Source organism: Halichoeres trimaculatus, unplaced genomic scaffold (genome assembly GCF_033239565.1).
Source record: "Halichoeres trimaculatus isolate MK-OKI-2021-1 unplaced genomic scaffold, fHalTri1.1 fHalTri1_scaffold_22, whole genome shotgun sequence".
Classification (NCBI taxonomy): domain Eukaryota; kingdom Metazoa; phylum Chordata; class Actinopteri; order Labriformes; family Labridae; genus Halichoeres; species Halichoeres trimaculatus.
Window position 1 is genome coordinate 20,415,375 of NW_027437200.1, and position 19,334 is coordinate 20,434,708.

The following is a 19,334-nucleotide window of genomic DNA, read 5'->3' on the forward strand; positions in this document are numbered from 1 at the left end:
GTGTTTACTCTCTTTGGCTTTATTTGTAACACTCCCCAACTATTTTTAATGATGTATCATTTTCAATAAGCATCAAATTGGCCTTGATTTTTAAGAAGTCAGAAAGCCCAATTTTGGTTTTTGCCGTGTAACAACAAGGCAAGGTAGTTAGCTAACCTGTGTTTGTCTTTTTAATGTCCTTTCTAAATTTGTTTTTGATATTCTATAAGTAAGTGAGGAAAAATCATCTTTTTTAGCTTCAGTTTGAGCCTTCATTTTTTTTTGCTAGCGGGTAGCTTTGTTCATGGAACAGCTAGACAGCTAGCATACAAATGGCCCAATAGTACTCTTATCTTGAGCTCTACTTTTAATTTCCCACCAATTTTTTTCATAAATTATCACTGCTGATAAAATATAAAGTAAAGTTAGTTAGCTGGCTTTGTTTTTTTCCCAATGAATCAATAAGACAGGTAAAGGTTTGTCACTTTAAAGCCCCCTTTAGCTCCATTTCTTATCTTTACTAAGTTATTGAGGAAGTATTAGCTTCTTTAGCTTCGGGTTGGTCCTCTATTTTATCAAACTAGCCTCTAACTTTGTTCTTTCTGAAAAGCTTTGCAGTTAGCATGAAAAAGTTGTGTTGGTATTTACACTCTTTAGCTTTGTTTTTAACACTCCCCAACTGTTTTTTTAATGACATACCATTGTCAATAAGCAACAAATTGGCCTTGATTTTAAATAAGTTAGAAAGATAATCTTGGTTTTAGCATGTTCCAACAAGACAAGGCAGTTAGCCATCCTGCGTTAGTGTTTCTTTAGTCCCTTTCTTGCTTAGTTCTTTGTTTTCTTTAAATAATTTGGGAAATATCACCTTCTTAAGCTTCAGTTTGGTCCTCTGTTTTCTCTTGCTAGCTGGTAGCTTTGTTAATCAAACAGCTTGGCAGCTAGCATACATATTGCCCAATGTTATTCATTCTCTTTAGCTCTATTTTTAATTTTTCACCAGTGTTTTTCATGAAATATCACTGCCTAATTTTTTTTTGTCACCACTAGGAGTTTTGGGAAGTATTACCTTCTTTAGCTTCAGTTTGGTCCTCTGTTTTTTCAAACTAGCTGCTTATTTTGTCCTTTTTGAGGAGCTTGGCAGTTAGCATGAAAAGCTATTGTTGGTTTTTACTCTCTTCGGCTTCTTTGTAATATTCCCCAAATTTTTCAATTGACTTTTCATTGTTTATAAGCATCAAACTGGTCTTGATTTTTAACGAGTTAGAAACCTAATCTTGATTTTTACTGTTTACCAATTAGACAAGGTAGTTGGCCAGCCTATGTTTGTCTCTTTTTAGTCCTTTTCTCTCTTTGTTTTTGGTCTTCTCTAAGTAATTTAGGAAAAAAAACACTTCCTCAAGCTTCAATTTAATCCTTCATTTGGTTCCATCCTCTTGCTAGCGGGTAGCTTTGTTTATCAGAGTTAGCCACGTAAGTTTGTCACTTTAAAGCCTTTTTAGTGCCATTTTTAGCCTCTACTATATATTTTGAAAAATATTAGCTTCTTTAGCTTCAGTTTGGTCCTCTGTTTTCTCAAACTAGCCACTAATTTTGTTTGTGCATTATCAAGTCTTTTTAGTATTCACTCAATTTTGCTCTGTTAGCAAATGTTTTCTGTGAAATATCACCATCTTTGTTGTCACATTGGTCCTCATTTCACAAGCTAACAGCTTACCTAGTTTCTTGCCTAGCTTGGTGGTTAGCATTACCAAATCTGTGAATCTTAGTCTCTTTTTTTTGTCTCCATCAGCTAACGGGTACTTGCAAGCTCACCTAGCTTCTGAAATCTCTCTTTTCCTCTTGAAGTCAGCACCTCAGTTCGCTTGCTAGCTTACATAGATCTTTAGCTTCAAGTTGGTGTTCAGCTAACAGGGAAACAAGCTTGAAATCTGAGCTTTAGCAATCTCAGTTTAAAGTTTTTGACACCTAGGAGAATGTTAGCTTCTCGGTTCTTCCCACAAACAACTTTCATAAGCTAGCGGCTAACTTTATTTTTTGCCATTAATAATACGCTAGCTAGCAAACAGTGTATTTCCTGAGGTTTTTGTGGTAAAATTAGCTGCTCATTGTGTTTGGAAACACTTGTGAACCACAGTTTTATCCACTCGTCAGGCTGTGATGAAGGGTTAAATGAGAACTGTGGTGAATCTGAGCGTTTAGGTGAAGCCTCTGCTCTCAGGTCATGTCCATCCCATCTGTGCTGGCTCTGAATGGGGTCTGTGGGAGTTTGTGTGCAGGAAAACTGTGGTTTCTGTGTGATGTGTCACTTTGAATATGTGCTCTGCCGCTGAATATGAGTATGAATGTGTGAATGAGTCATTGTGTGTGTGTGTGTGAGGGTAATTGGAGGCTGAAAGGAGAGGAGGGGGGGGCTACAAGTCGCTCCAAAGTTGTGCACCAGCCAGCCTGCCAGGTTGAGCGAGTTGCTCCGAGCTCGGCAGCTTTGCTTTTTGGGAGCGGCGCAGCGGGTGGGTGAGGAGGGTGGTGGCAGCGGAGAGGAGGAGGAGGGGGAGGGCAGGACCAGGACTAATTGCCACTAATTGAATTGGATGTGCTGATCAGATGGGAGGCTGTGGAAGTAATCTGAGTTGTCACAGCAGATAACGCTGGGCCGTCCAAGAGTGTCCGCCTCATGTGACAGCCTGTAACATAGCCTGCGAGAGGGCACCGGCCCCCTTTGTCCCCGCCACAAAAGGGGAGAGAAGCAAAGTTGCCAGTTACAGTGAGAAGCGACAGGCTCGGGGAGGAGGGGGAGGAGGAGGGAGGGAGGAGGGGAGGGATGACTGAGATGAAAGAGGAAAGCTGGAGATGTTCAGTGCATGAAAACAGAGCTCAGATGAAATGAAGACGCTCAGTGGAAGGAAAAAGGAGGAGGAAGAGATGAAAATCTGCAGAGTTTGCAGGTTCCATTCACAAAATTCAAAAGCTGTATGTTTCAGACGACACGTTTTTACTCTGAAGGACTCTCGAGGGCGCAGACGCCAAAACTCCAGACGGCCTCTTTAGAAAGACTTGATACTTAACAGCAGCTGAGGCTTTTCACGCCACAGGATGTGAACTAAAATATAACTGATATTAACTAGAAATAATAATAATAATGTTATGTTATCAAACATACAGCATGATCCCATCATTAGATAAATCTTTTATTTTGTGAAGCTGCAGCTGATACATTTATCACACACTCCAGATTGAAACGTCAGGGAAAGGATGCTTTGAAAAATGAAAAATGAAAGATTTAGAGGTATGCATGAGTGCAAAAGGTTATGTGTGTATGAAGTGGGGGTGAAGTATGTATTTGATCATTAATAATCCAATGTGCCACATTAGAAATGCTGACTCATCCTATCGTTGGCTGAAGCAAAAAGGCAGGCTTCAGCCTCCTCGCTGACAGCTGTGAAGTTAAAACTCAAACCCTGAGTGTGCTGATGGAGAAATAACAATATATATATATTTTTTTTTTTATTTTGAACCAGGCTGTAAAAAATGTTAATTTTTGCTGTAAATTCAACCGCTTTGAATGGGTGTGTATGTGGTCTCCCATGCTTCTACAGCCAACCCCCAGTGGACACCCGAGGAACTACAGTTTTTAACGTCTTTGAATTTACATTAAAATTTCAATTTCCAAGCATTTACAGTTCAATATTAAATTTGGTGTAAGTAAATCCTATCTCATAATTGTGGCTTCACATACTTTGGGTTCTTTGTTTAATGTAGGAGGTAAATTATACTTTGGCTTGTTTCTTTACGTAGGTAAATGTCACTGCTTTAAAGATGTCATTGCATTGACACTTAAGGAGTGTGTGGTAATTGCTTTTTTACTGTTTGTGGTGGCAGGACCATCATCATTTATTGAGTTTCAGCCTGTAGTATTTTCCCTGTATTTTTTTTCTCAAACTGCTTGTTGGCTTCTTTTTGATTTGTACACTTCACTAAAAAAGAAGCTTAAGTTCCTCAGTGGCTGAAATTCTGTAAAGATAGTCACAAGATTAATTTAGTGAAGCCACGGCTAGTATGAAAACTGTTACACCTCTCAATAAATAAATAAATATTTAAATAAATAAATGAATAAAAGAATAAAAATAAATAAATAAATAAATGTATAAAAGAATAAAAATAAATAAATAAATAAACTAATAAATAGATAACTAAAAAAATATTAAAAAAAATGAAATAGAAAATGGAATAAAATAAATAGATTAAAAAAATTTAAAAAATTGGGAAATTCAAAATTTTTAAATTTTAAGGCAATAACTTTAACCAAATGTTTTTTGTTAAATTGATAAAACTTCTGAGTTTTGCTTTCTTTTCTTAACCCCCCCCCCCAAAAAAATAAATAAATAAATAAATAAATAAATAAATAAATAAATAAATAAATAAATAAATAATAATTAAAAAAAACTACAACAACAACAACTAGTGCTCATATCTACTGAGCCAACTTACACTATTATGTATAACGTCAATAGTTCATATTTTCAAGTCCTCACAACTGGAAATACTGAAATAGAGTTTTCTGCATACAGCAATAACTTAAATAATTAGTCCACATTTCTTATATCAGAATTTTTTCTTTTTTTTCTCTGTGAGTTCTGAGGGGACATGTGAAAAAATGTTAAAGCTGTTCCTGGTCTCCCCTACTGATTTCACTCAAGGCCATGATAAAAATGACATTAATTAACCCCAATTAGTGTTTAATGTGTGCTCGTTATGATTCTACATTAGGATTTAATTTGTGTCAAGCACTCTGGATGTGTATAATTTCAACATTTAAAAAATATATTGAACTCTAAAGGAATGTTTCTTTCGATTTTTTTTTAAATCTGATCCTTTGATTGTGAAACGACACACATCTGTTGAATCATATAAACACCTGTTGCTTGTGTTTTTAATGAAAGGTGATCAATAACTCAGACCTGACTTCACTGCGACCGTCACAGGTGCAGGTTCACACGAGTCCAGGTTCACACGAGTCCAGGTTCACACGAGTCCAGGTGTACAGCAGAGACGGACTGAATGAAGAGGGAAGTACAGAGTGTCTGTGGGTCTTTCCCAAGCCTGCAGCAGTCCAATTAAGCAGGATTTCACACACACACACACACACACACACACACACACACACACACACACACACACACACACACACACACACACAGTTTACAGCCAGAGCAGCTGTGCAGTCAGTTGGTGCGGTCCAAGGAGGGGTTAAATCTCGTCCACATGATGAAAGCTGTGTGTGTGAATATCTGCGTTTTTGTTTCACTTTGTACATCCACTCTGCCGAAATGTGTGTGTGTGTGTGTGTGTGTGTGTGTGTGTGTGTGTGCACGGCTCAGTGTGTGTGAGTTATGCATGCATCGGGCATCCCGGGGCACGCAGATGTGTGAGTGTGAAGGACTAAGCCCTGGTGAAGCCCGCTGTGAGGGGTCAGGACCTTTACAGAATCAGTGCCTCTGCATGTCAGGACTAATGGAAGGGCCCCACCAGCTGCACCGAGGAGGAGGAGGAGGAGGAGGAGGAAGAAGTAGGAAAAAAGATGGAGTAAATAAAGACTAAGGTGGGAAAATAAAGGTTGGACGGGAAGAAGCCTGGGAGAGGAGGAGTCGGAGCAGGAGGGAAACAGTTGTGATGAAAATAGTTAAAGACTCTAAACCGAGCGGGAAACTCATTTTTTACAGACGAGGATGTTGGAGGGACGCAGAAATAAAATCAGGATTCAAGAAAAGTTGGTGGAAAAATGAGCAACAGGAAACGAAGGTAAGAAGACATGAGAGAGGAGGAGAGGAGGGTGAATGTGTGCATAGAGGGAGGGATGATGGTTTGATGGAGGGATGGATGGAGGAGAAATGGGTGTGGCCAATGCCCCCCCCCCCCCTTTAACCAAGTGCTTCCAGGATTTTTCCACACAACAAAAATTCAGAGCTTATCTACCTTTGTGTAAACTCATATTTCTGAGTTGTTTGAGTCTTAACGGTGTGTGTGTGTTAAAATGAAAAGCACAGAAAGTTAAATGGTTAATATTTTATGTGCTGACTCAAACTGTGTTGGGTTACAAAGCAGTTTTTTTTTCTTTGTCTAAATTCTTAAATACTTACTGTGTACGTACAATTTGGGTTCTGTTCGTGTCCTTTTCTGTTTTTTGAAATGTGTGCTCTTGTTTTGAAAATCTTTGTTTTTTCCCATGAAGAATTGAACTGAAAATAAATGTGGACTACAATGAAAATAAAATTATTTCCCTGTGGATGATAATAAGTTATTGTCAGTTTAACTTTTTTTGGGACTGGGGTAAAATGAAAAAATAAATGTCCATGAATTATTCAAATGTATAAAATAACAGAGCAAAACAGGACATTTTTGTCAAAATCCACCAAAATCATTTTTATTAGAGCCATTAGAGTGTCATAATCACTCAGAAATTAATCGTCAAGACAACTGGATCCTACCGTCCAAAAAAACCATTAGTATATGTATATGAATACAAATCCTTAAAATAAAGTTTAACTAGAAATAAACAAGAAATTCTCGTTTTAAAGTCACAGTTTGTCAACTCATGAGAAAAAATACTTTAAAAAATTAGGTAAATTAAATTACAAGACAGTTTTTTTTTTAATTAGGAAAGTTTCTTAAACAAATGGTTTAAATAAATCTTAATTTATAATGTCAGATTCAGCCGGGTCAACATTTAGGGGAGCCAGGTTCTTTTTTTTTTTTTTTTGTTATAACAACTCATGTGTTTTTTACAGTGTGAAGTTTTTTTTTTCTTTATAAAGTTGATGATTCTTGAGCTGTTTCACACTAATGTACAGTAAATATCGGAGCTGTTGTTTTTAGACTTATGCACAGGTAACATTAAACACTCAAACTTTATATCTAAGCAGCTCTAAATTGAAAAACAACATTTTTTAAAGAAGTTATTTTAACTTTAGAAACACAACTTCATGTACCTTCATTGAAAAATTGGTGAGTCCTCGTACAGATTTTTTTTTTTTTTTTTCAAAAAATGGAGCAAAATCTACATTTTATGTTGTTGGTTTATTGTATGTATTGTAGTGTATTATTATGTATTTTAATATCTTCTCTTTAACTCTGCACTGCCACTCCTATCTTAAAATCTGTTTTAACTTTTTTCTCCTTCTTCTTTTAATCTTTTTGTTTTACTAAATTGTCATGCTGAAATGTACTATATAAATTAACTTGCTTGTAATAAGTAATAGTTGTAGCAGTAGATTTTTTCCTCAGGATAAAGTATCTATATATCTTTTTAGTAGTTTGTTTGAAAAAGAAGATAAATTATTTATCTTCCTTTGTTAGGCCATTTTATATAAATTCCTTCTTTCTTCTTCTTCTGTTGATAAACTTTAACGTGTTCATTTCTTCGTCTCGGCCTGAGCTGCAGGGTCTCATTAACTCTGATCACTTTTTTAGCTCGTTATATTCTGAAACGACAGGATTACAGATGTTTCACTGATGAACTCTGATAATCTGAGATGTGTTGTAACAGTTGCTGCTCGTCTGCTGTCGTCGTGGTGTCTTGGTGTTTTCTGAAACTCTCAGGAAAGAGATTTGAATCCAGGATGATAAAAAAAAAAATCATAAAGTGAATTTCAGAGGAGAATCTGGGAGGTTAACTCGGAGCTGTGAGAGCGACACAGTTTGAGCCTTAGAGACGAGAGAAAACAGCAGAGAGCTGACGCGTTTTATCTGAATCATGTTAGACCTGTCGTGACCTTTGACCTTTGATGATCTGCTTTTTCACAGAGAGATTAATGCTTAATACAAGAATATGAGTGACTGTATTTATAATAAGAATCCTGCTCTTTGCTTTTTTGCTTTTACTGATTGAGTGGAGTACGCCACTTTTTGGACAGTCCCTAACTTTAAGAGGAAACATCGCTGTTAGATTCTGTTTCATAAAAACTCTTCACTGGAGCTTTAAGGTTTCAAGCTGTGAGGAACAAACCTCCAGGAAACAAATAAAAACTTAGAGATGGAAACTTTCACTCTCCACAGTTTGATTTTAAATGAGTTAGAAGAATTATTTGTGTGTTTTATTTTGTCAAACACTTCCCCAGACGTCTCAGACGAACCCAGACAGACTCCTCTATCAGTATCAGTGTGTCAGCTGCTGCCAACTGTCTGCTGACTCTGTGTGTGTGTTTCTGTGTGTGTTAGAGTGTGTGAAGGCTTCTTTCTGTGTGTGTGTGTGTGTGTGTGTGTGTGTGTGTGTGTGTGTGTGTGTGTGGAGCCGTAGACAGTGCCACTGTGTGCCCTCCATGTCCAGACACTCTGCTTCCTCTCCTGTTATGACCCGCAGACGGAGCATGATCGTCTGTGCCACTTTGTGCCGGGTTCAGCGGGCGGCTTCCCCCCCACCCTGTGACATCATCACGGCGAGGTGGTGATGTAGCTGTAGCTGTTACAGGAGACGGGGCAAAGGCCAGCGACACAGGACACTGACGGAGTGTCTGGCGAATCAGCAGGGAATACAGTGGTTTATTTTTCCTGCTGGCTCCGAGGTTTGTTGTCTGTTAAAGAAGACGTGTATAAAAATTATAACAACAAAAAGATGATTTTTTTTTTTTAAAAAGCACCTTTCTTGAAACTCAAGGTGCCTTTACAGTTGAATAAAACAGAAAAAGGGGAAAAGAAAATGAAAACAAATTAAAAAATGAAAGTAACATGTTAAAATTGATCTGTGAAATCATGATGAACTTTATTTTTAAATTATGTTTCATTTATGAAGTTAAATTCAAAATGCACTGAGGCTGAAACCTGTTGGAGGAGCTCAGAGCAACAGGTGTCAGAGCACAGAGTTAGAGTGACACCTACAGTACAAAACTCAGGGTGGAAAAGAAAAACTCAGCCAGGAGAAAAAACAGCCCTCAGCAGTTTCACCCTCAAAGTCCTGATAGAGAAAGCTCCTGTTATCAACCTTAAAAAGTTGGATTCATCATTTCTTTTGTAGGAATGTGAAATGAGTCACATGATTAAAGCTGGTTTGAAGACAGGTCTAAAAGGAGGTTTGGTTTTCAGTTCAAGTGAGCATCAGAATGAGGAAGAAAGGTGATTTAAGGGACTTTGAACGTGGCATGGTTGTTGGTCTGAGTATTTCAGAAACTGTTGATCTACTGGGATTTTAACCCACAACCATCTCTAGGGTTTACAGAGAATGGTCCCAAAAAGAGAAAATATCCAGTGAGCAGCAGTTCTGTGAGACAAAATGCCTTGTTGATGCCAGAGGTCAGAGGAGAATGGACAGACTGGTTGGAGCTGATAGAAAGGCAACAGTAACTCAAATAACCACTGGTTACAACCGAGGTCTGCAGAAGAGCATCTCTGAACACACAACACGTCCAACCTTGAGGCAGATGGGCTACAGCAGCAGAAGACCACACCGGGTGACCCTCCTGTCAGCTAAGAACAGGAAACTGAGGCTACAATTCACACAGCAACACCAAAACTGGACAATAGAAGATTGGAAAAACGTTGCCTGGTCTGATGAGTCTGGATTTCTGCTCCACATTCAGATGGTAGGGTCAGAATTTGGCCTCAACAACATGAAAGCATGGATCCATCCTGCCTTGTATCAACGGTTCAGGCTGCTGCTGGTGTAATGGTGTGGGGGATATTTTCTTGGCTCACTTTGGGCCCCTTAGTACCAACTGAGCATGGTTTAAAGTCCACAGAAAAAAAGAGAAAAAAAGAAAAGAAAGGAAAAAAAAGGGGGGGGGGGGATAGAAAGAAGAAAAAATGGGAAACAAGAAAAAAGAAGAAAAACAAAGAAAGGATGAAAAAAAGAAGAAGAAAAATAAAAAAAGGAAAAAAAGGGAAAAAAGAAAAAAGAAGACAAAAAGAAAGTAAAAAAGCAAAATAAATAAATAAAAAAGAAGAAAAAAGAAAGAAAAAAGAAGAAAAAAAAATTAAAAAGCAAAAAAGGGAAAAAAATAAAAAAAGAAGAAAAAAGAAATAAAAAATGAAAAAAGAAGAAAAAAAAGGAAAAAAGGAAAAAAGGGAAAAAAGAAGAAATAAGAAAGAAAAAAGGAAAAAAAGAAAAAAAAGGGAAAAAAAAGGAAAAAAAAGAAGAAAAAGAAAAAAGAAGAAAAAATAAAAGGGAAAAAAAAGGAAAAAAGAAGAAAAAAAATAAAAAAGTAAAAAATGGAAAAAAGGAGAAAGAAGAAAGAAAAAAAGAAGAAAAAAAAAGAAAAAAAGAAGAAAAAAAAGTCCACAGCCTACCTGAGTATTGTTGCTGACCATGTCCATCCCTTTATGAGCACAGTGTACCCATCTTCTGATGGCTACTTCCAGCAGGATAACGCTCCATGTCATAAAGCTGGAATCATCTCAGACTGCTTTCTTCAACATGACAATGAGTTCCCTGTACTCAAATGTCCTCCACAGTCCCCAGATCTCAATCCAATAGAGCACCTTTGGGATGTGGTGGAACGGGAGATTCTCATCATGGATGTTCAGACGACAAATCTGCAGCAACTGTGTGATGCTATCATGTCAATATGGACCAAACTCTCTGAGGAACGTTTCCAGGACCTGTATCACTGCTGGTATTGAAACCAGAAAAGTCATATTGGTGCATCCCTTGAATTTACAGATATTAATTAGCTATATCATCATTGACAAAGTTTGAGCTCTGTGGATGAAAACTCTTTTAATTAGGGATTATTCAACGTCAGCCTCTTCACATTCGTGCTGTATCATTTAGTGGATCTGTCTCCAAATGTGCTCGCACTAATCGCAGGCAGATATCGTCATTGACTCCCTGTAATCGACTCGGTCATCACCCCCTCCTGCTCCAAACCGACGCAGAGACAAATCCTCCGCAGGGACCTGACTCACTGCAGCTGTGGCACCGTCAGAGCCAACACACACCTGCAGCCTCATGTATTTTAGTGCAGTGTGTCATTAAATACAGTAACATGGACGCACACACACTCTGTGACAACATGCTGAGGTGACATCACATGGTTAATGCTCTCATTGTTTTAAATAAAGCTTTTATAATGATCTCTGTGGACCGTGGCTGCATGGAGGAATATTTCTACCACATTTCTCTTTCTTTGCTTTTTAGGAAAACAATTAAAAAGTAAAGATCATGACAAACTCTAAGAGGTTATACAAGCTTTTCAAAATTACATATATTCTGAGAAAATAAAGGAGTTTAACAGGCAGAAGAGTGACAAAAGGAATCTTGGAATAACTTGCAATGATATCAGATCGTTCAAGGATATCTGAGCTCGTCGATCCCTCGAATGGTTTCACAAAGTTTAAAGATACTAAAAAGTCATTGAATATTGATATGATTTATCTTTTTCCAGGGGTAAAATCAAACAGAAAGCACAAAAAGGTGTTTTTTTTTATTGATTTCAGAGCTCAAAACTTTCTGCAGCAAGGCCACATGGTTGAAGGACAAACTCAAACAGCAATAAATGAATTTTCTTTTGCTGCTTCTTAGGCAAAAATGTGTTTGCTATTCATGTAACAAGGTGGTTACATGAGATTTTAGAGTCCATAGAATTTAAAATTTCTTCTCCATTTGGAAAAAAATCTCAAAAAGTGTGGTTTTAGACCACATGTTAAAGCACAGACATGCTTCGTATAAGATCAGACTTATAACTTGCATACTGTGAATCATGTTCCCTGACTTTGATAGTGAAGAATGTTACAGAAAGTGTGTGAAATGGACAAAAAGTAGAAGCTCAGACAGACCTTATGAGACACCAGATAGTTAAAGGGCATCTCAACCCTTGAATGGCTTCCAAAGAATAAAAAAGTTGATGAAACTTCACTGTTTGGCCCTTGCGTGGAATGAGAGTGGAAAATGCAGTTCACAGAATGTCCACTTGAGGCAGAGACAAAAAAAGAAGGTGCCTTATTTACACCCATAATAAATATTCATTCTTGTAACATAAAAATGTTTCCTACAGCCAACATGATTATTATAACAACATACACTAATAAAGTCTGAAGGGATACAAATAAATAAATAAATTAATGAATGAATACTCTCTTCCTGTTAGCTTGGATGAAAAAAAAATGGTTACATTAAAAATAATGAGTGATGAAATAAATCAATTTAACTCAACATTTTAAGTAGTTACAATTATTATGGAAAATCATTCTACTAAATGTCTTTAATCAAATAAACCTGATGCTTATTTGTTACAAATTAAAATATTAAGTAATGTTTAAACTGTTGCATATCACTGTAAAACATAATTAGTTGACCTTACTCAAAACTGAAAGATATGACATCAATAAATTTGTTTTATGAATTAAGCAAATGTAATAATGAAAAATTGAAGCAGATCAGAAAAAAAATATTTAAATAACATTTTAAAGAACAGCTGGGTCTCATATCCACAGCATTCCCTCCTCACTCATGGTTACAAACGCCGTCACAACAAAAATCAGCTCTAATTTCATAACTTTAGTAACCGTGAGTGAGGAGGGAAGGCAGTAGATATGAGACCCTGCTGTACATTGAAATATTGTTCTTCAGGAGGCACAGGTTGTCTGAGCCCCACGGCACTGACTGGTGGTCTGTGCTCCATGGCATGGGGTCTTGTACCTATTGATTTTGCAGCATGCCTAATGGTTAATATATTTATAATGGAAATTTTTTAACTGGTCTATCATGCGATTTAGATCCGTCTTAAAATTGATTGTAAAATAACATTTATTTACTTAATTTTGACACAATCAGTTCACACCACATAGAGCATGAACAGCTGATTGATGCTGTGATGCACCGAAAACCTGTGCCACTGCTGCACGTCTAGAAGTTCAGCAGCTTTTATATCGACTGTGTCCCCTCCTCACTCACGGTTACAAAACTCAGTCACAAACTAATTATTTTGAGTTGTGCTAACTTAAACAGTAACAAAAGTTAAATCTACTCAGAAATCATCAGTTTCAACTCTGAAAACTCAGATGTTTGAGTAAATTGAACTTACAAACAAATTTTTTAAGTTTTCATAGATCAATCCTATTCAGTAATTTGAATTTTGGAGTTTACAGAGTGTAAGTGTTGAGGCTTTAAAGATTTTATACTGATGAATTTTTGACAACAACAACAAAAAGTGTGGATAAATATGTGTGTGTGGGTGTGTGGACTAACAAGAAATTCCTGGACATGCTTTTCAGGATACAGAGAGGAGAAAACGTAAGAGGGAGGAAAAAAAGCTTAAATCTGGCAGCAGCGGCCATATTTGTCTGTAATTTGAGGATACAGTGGAGTCACTGGGAGGCCAGCAGTGTCTGCGAGGCTCTTCTGTCACACTGCATCCAATCTCCCTCCCTCCCTCTTCCTCGTTGCCTCCTCTGCTCTGAATTCCCAGAAACCGGGATCCTGTTTGATCCATCTGCGATAAAACAGCCTCCATCTTTTCTTTTCTTGGTAAAAAACCTCTTCTTTTACTCGCTGTCTTCCCTCCTGCTCTCCTGCTCTCCAACCTCCAACCCGAGGCCTCATCTTCTCTCAAAGGTCACGACCCCCGCTGCCCTCCTGTTAACCTTTTTTGCAGGTCTGCTCTTCTTCAGGTTGCAGCTGCGGCGCTGTGAAAAGCCTCGATAATCCAATCACACCATCATTAGCGGTGAGGAGGCCTGAAGCGGAGCAGGTGAGTGTGTTTGTGTCACTCCCTGCCTCATTATCTCTCTCTTTAACCTTTCCATTTTCAGTTTTGTTTCATTTCATTTTTTTAAATCAGAAAATAAACTCATACATGTCCCCTCTCTGACACAAAATCACAACAGATCAGTTTCCTGCTCACATCATTAACAACCCCTGAATGCTAAACTAAGCACTCCAGCGTCATTAACCCTCAGGTTTGTTTTCTGTGGATGTAAATCAGGGACGGGGGTTGCTGGGAGCTAGATTTCCTAGATGACTGGCATGTGTGGAGTCTGGGCAGAGCAAAAGAGATGACAGAAAACAAGAGGCTGTGTGCCCCTGTGAAGAAAAATGAGGATTAATTTAAAAAAAAAAACAAGAGAAATTACATCTCCTCGCAGCAAATGCTTTGAAACACTGGAACTGGTGGCTCAAAGTGAAGAAATATGAAAGCATGAAGGAACATTATTTTTAGTAACTTCTGTTGTACAGTCACAGGAAACAAAAATGTATCATTTTTCTGTGACTAAAGATCTTCATCACTCTAGTTCAGCCTTACCTGCAAAAGGAAAACCGCAACAACTGAGCTGACCCTGGACTTGACTCATGAAAACAGTGACGACTCAAGACGTCAACATAATTAAATCTCTAATTCTTCTTCTTCTTCTACTTATTTGTTTCGCTCCTATGATTCTCAATTTCCTGTCAGGGTTTTGGAGTCTTAAGTATAATAACAAACCAGGAACATTTTAGCAAATATGTGAACACACATCACCCCAATCACACTGTCCTGAAAGCAGTTAATTAATCAAAAATACCAAATACTAATGTAAATAGCAAGGTATGTTAAAATTAATTTTTATTTGGAGCTACATATTTGATTTAACAGACTTATTCAACCAGAAATAAATAATGCCATTTCAATGTTTCATTCAGCCCTACATGCAGCAAAAGGCCACATAGTGCATTCCCTGGGACATTCGATAATTTGTAAAAACCACATACTAATAAACAATGTTTTTAATTTGTGCTATAAAATTTTTAGAAGGTCTTCTGATCCTTTTCAGCCTGTCTGAATGGAAATCTTAGAAATTTTGGATTTTTCTTTTAATTATTATTATTATTTTTTAATTAAATTGACCTCATCATGTAGTGTTGAATAACTTCAGGAAATGGTGACGAGCGGTGTTGCCAGATTGAGCAAATAATTACAGATTGATAAACTTGGACTACTTTCTGAAATTGAGAGAATCTGTGCATTGTGTCATCAGCAATCTGTTATAGTCATTAGTTAATCAAGTGTCAATGTGAAATTGTATTTGCCACTGCTAGTTAGGCTTTTACGAGAGTTTCTCGAGAGTTTGAGGTTTGGCTGGTTTTTATTGCCGTAGGCAGGTTTTATATCGTGTTTAGGCTGAAATTAAGTCAAATCTGGCAACCCGCAGGAGGATGATGATGTTGACCGTTGCGTTCGACTGTTCGGCCCGAAGAATTGGAAGACTGGCAAAGCGTCCGAAGGACCCATTTTACAAACGTTTACCGAACAGGTTGCAGTATGATAGTTAATATAAGCGTGAAATTGCGTCGTAAAGAATGTAACGGTCGCTAAATTTGAAGCGCGTGACCGTCGTTAACGAGGGAAGATGGATGACGGCGAAGGCTACCATCGAAAACTGCTGAGTCAAGCTAGCACCTGCTACAGGACTTCGTTTTGGCGAAGAAAGAGTGGATTGAAGACCCTGGAGGTGGTATCAAAGAGGAGGAAGGTATAAACGAACTTCGTTGATATCGTAAGTTGTCATTTAGAGCTGAAAGTAAATTAAGTGCGTCATTCCTTGCATTAAGCTAACGTTAGCCACCGTTAGCTTTGTCGAGTCATGCTGCTAGCGTAAAAGAGGAATGTCAAGAGGCTGTCAGTTAGCATTCGCAAAATTTGTGTTATGAATACTAACTTTGGAAATATATATATGAATGTTTATCAGGTTAATGATGCCAACATGTTTTGTGACAAATGACGATTTTTACACAAGTTTAAAAGACGTTAAGCCCAGTCCAGCTGTATGTAATCACTTCACACTCGCTCCATTTACATTGTAAGAAAAATTGTCCAGTGTAAGAACGTATTTGAATTCTCTTGTGAACCCTTTTGTAATGATTTGAGGTGAAATTCGACGTTTTTAACCGTGAAAACACTTCGACGATTGATGGCTTGGATTGTACGGTGTGCGCATGCGTCGGCAGCTCGGTAGCACGTCCTGCGAGGAAACGCTTTTCGATGGAACACCGCTAACTTCCTGATAGCTTGTCGTTTAAGTTTCGTGTTTACTTCAATGTCTGAACCAAGGGGCAAAGCCCGGTTTAGACAAATGAAGCCCATGCTGAAGCGCTAAGAGTTGCTGTTCATCCAGGAAATCACGGTAACACCAAGCCAAAGAAAAAAAAAAAGGCTTTTTGGTAGTTCAAAGCATATTTACAGCCTGGTTCAAAAACAGCTTGGGTCAGATTTTACTATCTGCACAACCATACAGTGGGTGAATTTTCTTTTTCTTAAAGAGTGATTCAGAAGATAAACGGCTCAGCTCATGCGACTGACAGGCGCCCTATATCTGTTAGACAGGAAGCTCAGAATCTGCTTCATATCAGATATGACAATATCTGTGGATTGTATGATGCAATAGGTGAAAAATGCATACTTAACATTTTAAATATTTGTTTAAATACATTTTTTAAAAATAATTACATAATTATACAGTATGTGTCAGGATGGCCGAGCGGTCTAAGGCGCTGCGTTCAGGTCGCAGTCTCCCCTGGAGGCGTGGGTTCGAATCCCACTTCTGACAGAAACCTTTTTTCAGGACCCACTTACACTCGTACTGGTGCTACAAACTGATCACTTCCATGCTTTCTGGACTGCAGCTGTCTAGCAGCATGTTCAGAGAGCCCAGTGAGTGGGCCTTTACAGTGGTCTAACCAGTATTTACACATTTTGAGAGGAAGGGCTATTCAGCAGAGTACCTTTGGCTACTGGCCACCCTGATTTGTTTTTTATGTGCTGCTGGTTTGAAAACATTTCTATTAATGTTAATACAAGTTCCAACCCAATTTTTAAATGTAAGTACATTACATGCTATATATGTCAGGATGGCCGAGCGGTCTAAGGCGCTGCGTTCAGGTCGCAGTCTCCCCTGGAGGCGTGGGTTCGAATCCCACTTCTGACAGAAACCTTTTTTTCAGGACCCACTAACACTCCTACTAATGCTGAATCCTTTCCACTTCCTTTTAAAATAACAAAACCCCTTTGAGATAAGGCGTTAGCACTGCGTGTTACAAATATTCCTTGAGCAATCCCCCTAAACGGAAACTATTAGAATGAAAAAACTACACACAAGGCTTTTATTTTGAAGGAGATGTAACGTAACAGTTTAAGCTAAAAATAGATTGCCTTCCATGAGCATGCAGCGAAACGTGGGCTGGCAGGCAGAGCGCAGAGGAGAACAAATGTGTTAGTTCTACTCCACGGACTACTAGTGTTGCTTTTCATTCACTCATTGTGTGAAACCAACCACAAAAAAAAAGAGGACACCACCCTCTCTTTGTTTCCTCTGAAAGAAAAACAAAGGTTGGCCAACAAGACCATCCTTCAGAGGAGAAAACAAAAAAGAAATTTTTTGTCATTACCCTTTGGTGGTATGTGTCAGGATGGCCGAGCGGTCTAAGGCGCTGCGTTCAGGTCGCAGTCTCCCCTGGAGGCGTGGGTTCGAATCCCACTTCTGACAACAATCTTTTGAGGGGCACGGGGCCCCCTGATCTGGACACCATTCAAATGCTAATCCTCCCGTGGAAGACGTTTTTTTAACCCCTGGACACTATTTTTGTGAATTCTCTGCAAGCCAAACTACCTTTTTTTCACTACAGGCATTTATTGTAAGGGGGCAAAAATGAATACACTGACCATAGCAAAAGGTTTTGGATTAAAATAGATCTGTACCAGGAACATGTTGCAGCACAAGCAGGCTCGTGGATCTTGGTTGAATGGAGATGTGAATTTATTCACCAATGTCACGCTGTTGTGGATTATAACACTGTATATTTGTACTTATATCTAACATTATATCATTAAACAGGATCTAAAAGCATAATTTCAATAAAGGATAATAAAACATGTTGGTGGGTTAACAGATAACCTTAAGATTGTAAATTAGTTACCTAGTCTGTCTCCAGTGAACTAGAACCCACAGAGGCAGTATTAATCAGAGCGGCTCAGAGAAACACCTGACAACAGCTAATGATAACTGACAATTTCACCTTTATTAAGACGGCGAAGAATCATTAGTAAATGTCAGGGTGACGGAGATTGAAGAATGAGGAGCTCAGGTGGTTCCTGTAAGAGAGCAGCAGAGTGAGAGAAAAGACTCATTAAATACAAGGACGTCACTGTTTTATGTTTGTGTTTTTAATGGGAAAAAACCTCAGAGCCAGTGTCGTTATTTAATTCTAGAATTGTGAAGCAGCTTTTTATCGGGTCAGAATTACCTGTTACAGTTAATTTAAACTAGCGAAAACTGGTTTAGATCAACAAGCGTGAAATATTGAATCATATGTTGCCCACCAGGAAATTGTCTAAAATCACTGACACGGGCCTTATTGGAAATGCTAAACACGCCATTCCTTTGAGTGAGGAAGAGACAAAGAGGCAGTCTGTAGCCTGATTGCAGACAGCTACAGGGTTCTCACTCGTCAGTCAAATCAGCCATGGCCTTATATGGGTAAACTTGTAAGTTATCAACTTAAAAATTGAAAAACTATCAGAAATATTCACCCTCATTTAGTTTGCTGTTAGAGAAATAAGCTAATCACAATAGAACCATTTTTTGGACCAGGCCATAAAAATTTTCACTTTTGAATTGGAGCGTATGTGGTCTCTGGGATTTTTGGGGCTAGCCTCAAGTGGACGCTCAAGGAACTGCAATTTCGGGCACTTCCACACAGATTTCATATTTTGTGATCACAGGTTGCTGCTTTAGCTTCTCCGAGGCTACGTTATTGCTCATATCCGATTTTAGTTGGCAGTGTTGCCAACTGAGGGCCAACTCCAACTGTCACTCCTACCCCTTCTCCTTCATCTTAACCCTAATGGTGTGGCCACACACCAAACGCGATCTCGCGAATTTATTCGCGCGAATCGCCTGTCACCCGTCGCGTGAATGCCCGAGTCTGGACGCTGGACTATTTTGACAAGCTGAGGGGCAAACACGCTTAGTGCGTTCCTGCGCATGCGAGAGTAGAGAGCCCATTCATTTAAAGACGGAAAGCCCAGAAGAGCATCTGAAAAACAATGAGCTGTGGTTTCAAAAGCATGACAGGAGAGTGTGTGAAAGCTTTGGAAATCACAATCAATGCTTGCTGCTTCTCCCTGGTAATCCACCTCCACTGCCTGGCTGTTCCCTGCGACCTCATCCTCGATCCCCCAAACCCCCGACCTCTCGAAACCCCGACCCATGTTCCCGGAGGTCTCCCTGGGGATAATGAAGGGGTGGAGGAAAGAGAGGACCGCAGAGAACTTCCATCTTTTCCTGGCTCTGCCCCTGCCCCGCTCCTTCCTCCTCTCTATCAGGCTCAAAACTCCGCTGAGGAAAACACGGTCGGACTCAGTGATGACCCGTGCAGCAAATCCAGCTGGAAACGA

General features: G+C 38.7%; 3 non-coding genes across 3 annotated transcripts; all 3 read left to right on the forward strand.

The window, feature by feature from the left end:
• The first annotated feature begins 16,405 nt into the window (after positions 1 to 16,405).
• trnal-cag (transfer RNA leucine (anticodon CAG)) lies at positions 16,406 to 16,488 on the forward strand. The gene has a single exon. It is a non-coding gene; the product is annotated as a tRNA-Leu (tRNA).
• Positions 16,489 to 16,783: 295 nt separating this feature from the next.
• Positions 16,784 to 16,866, forward strand: trnal-cag (transfer RNA leucine (anticodon CAG)). The gene has a single exon. It is a non-coding gene; the product is annotated as a tRNA-Leu (tRNA).
• A 475-nt stretch (positions 16,867 to 17,341) lies between these two features.
• trnal-cag (transfer RNA leucine (anticodon CAG)) lies at positions 17,342 to 17,424 on the forward strand. Its single transcript has one exon. It is a non-coding gene; the product is annotated as a tRNA-Leu (tRNA).
• Positions 17,425 to 19,334: the final 1,910 nt, after the last annotated feature.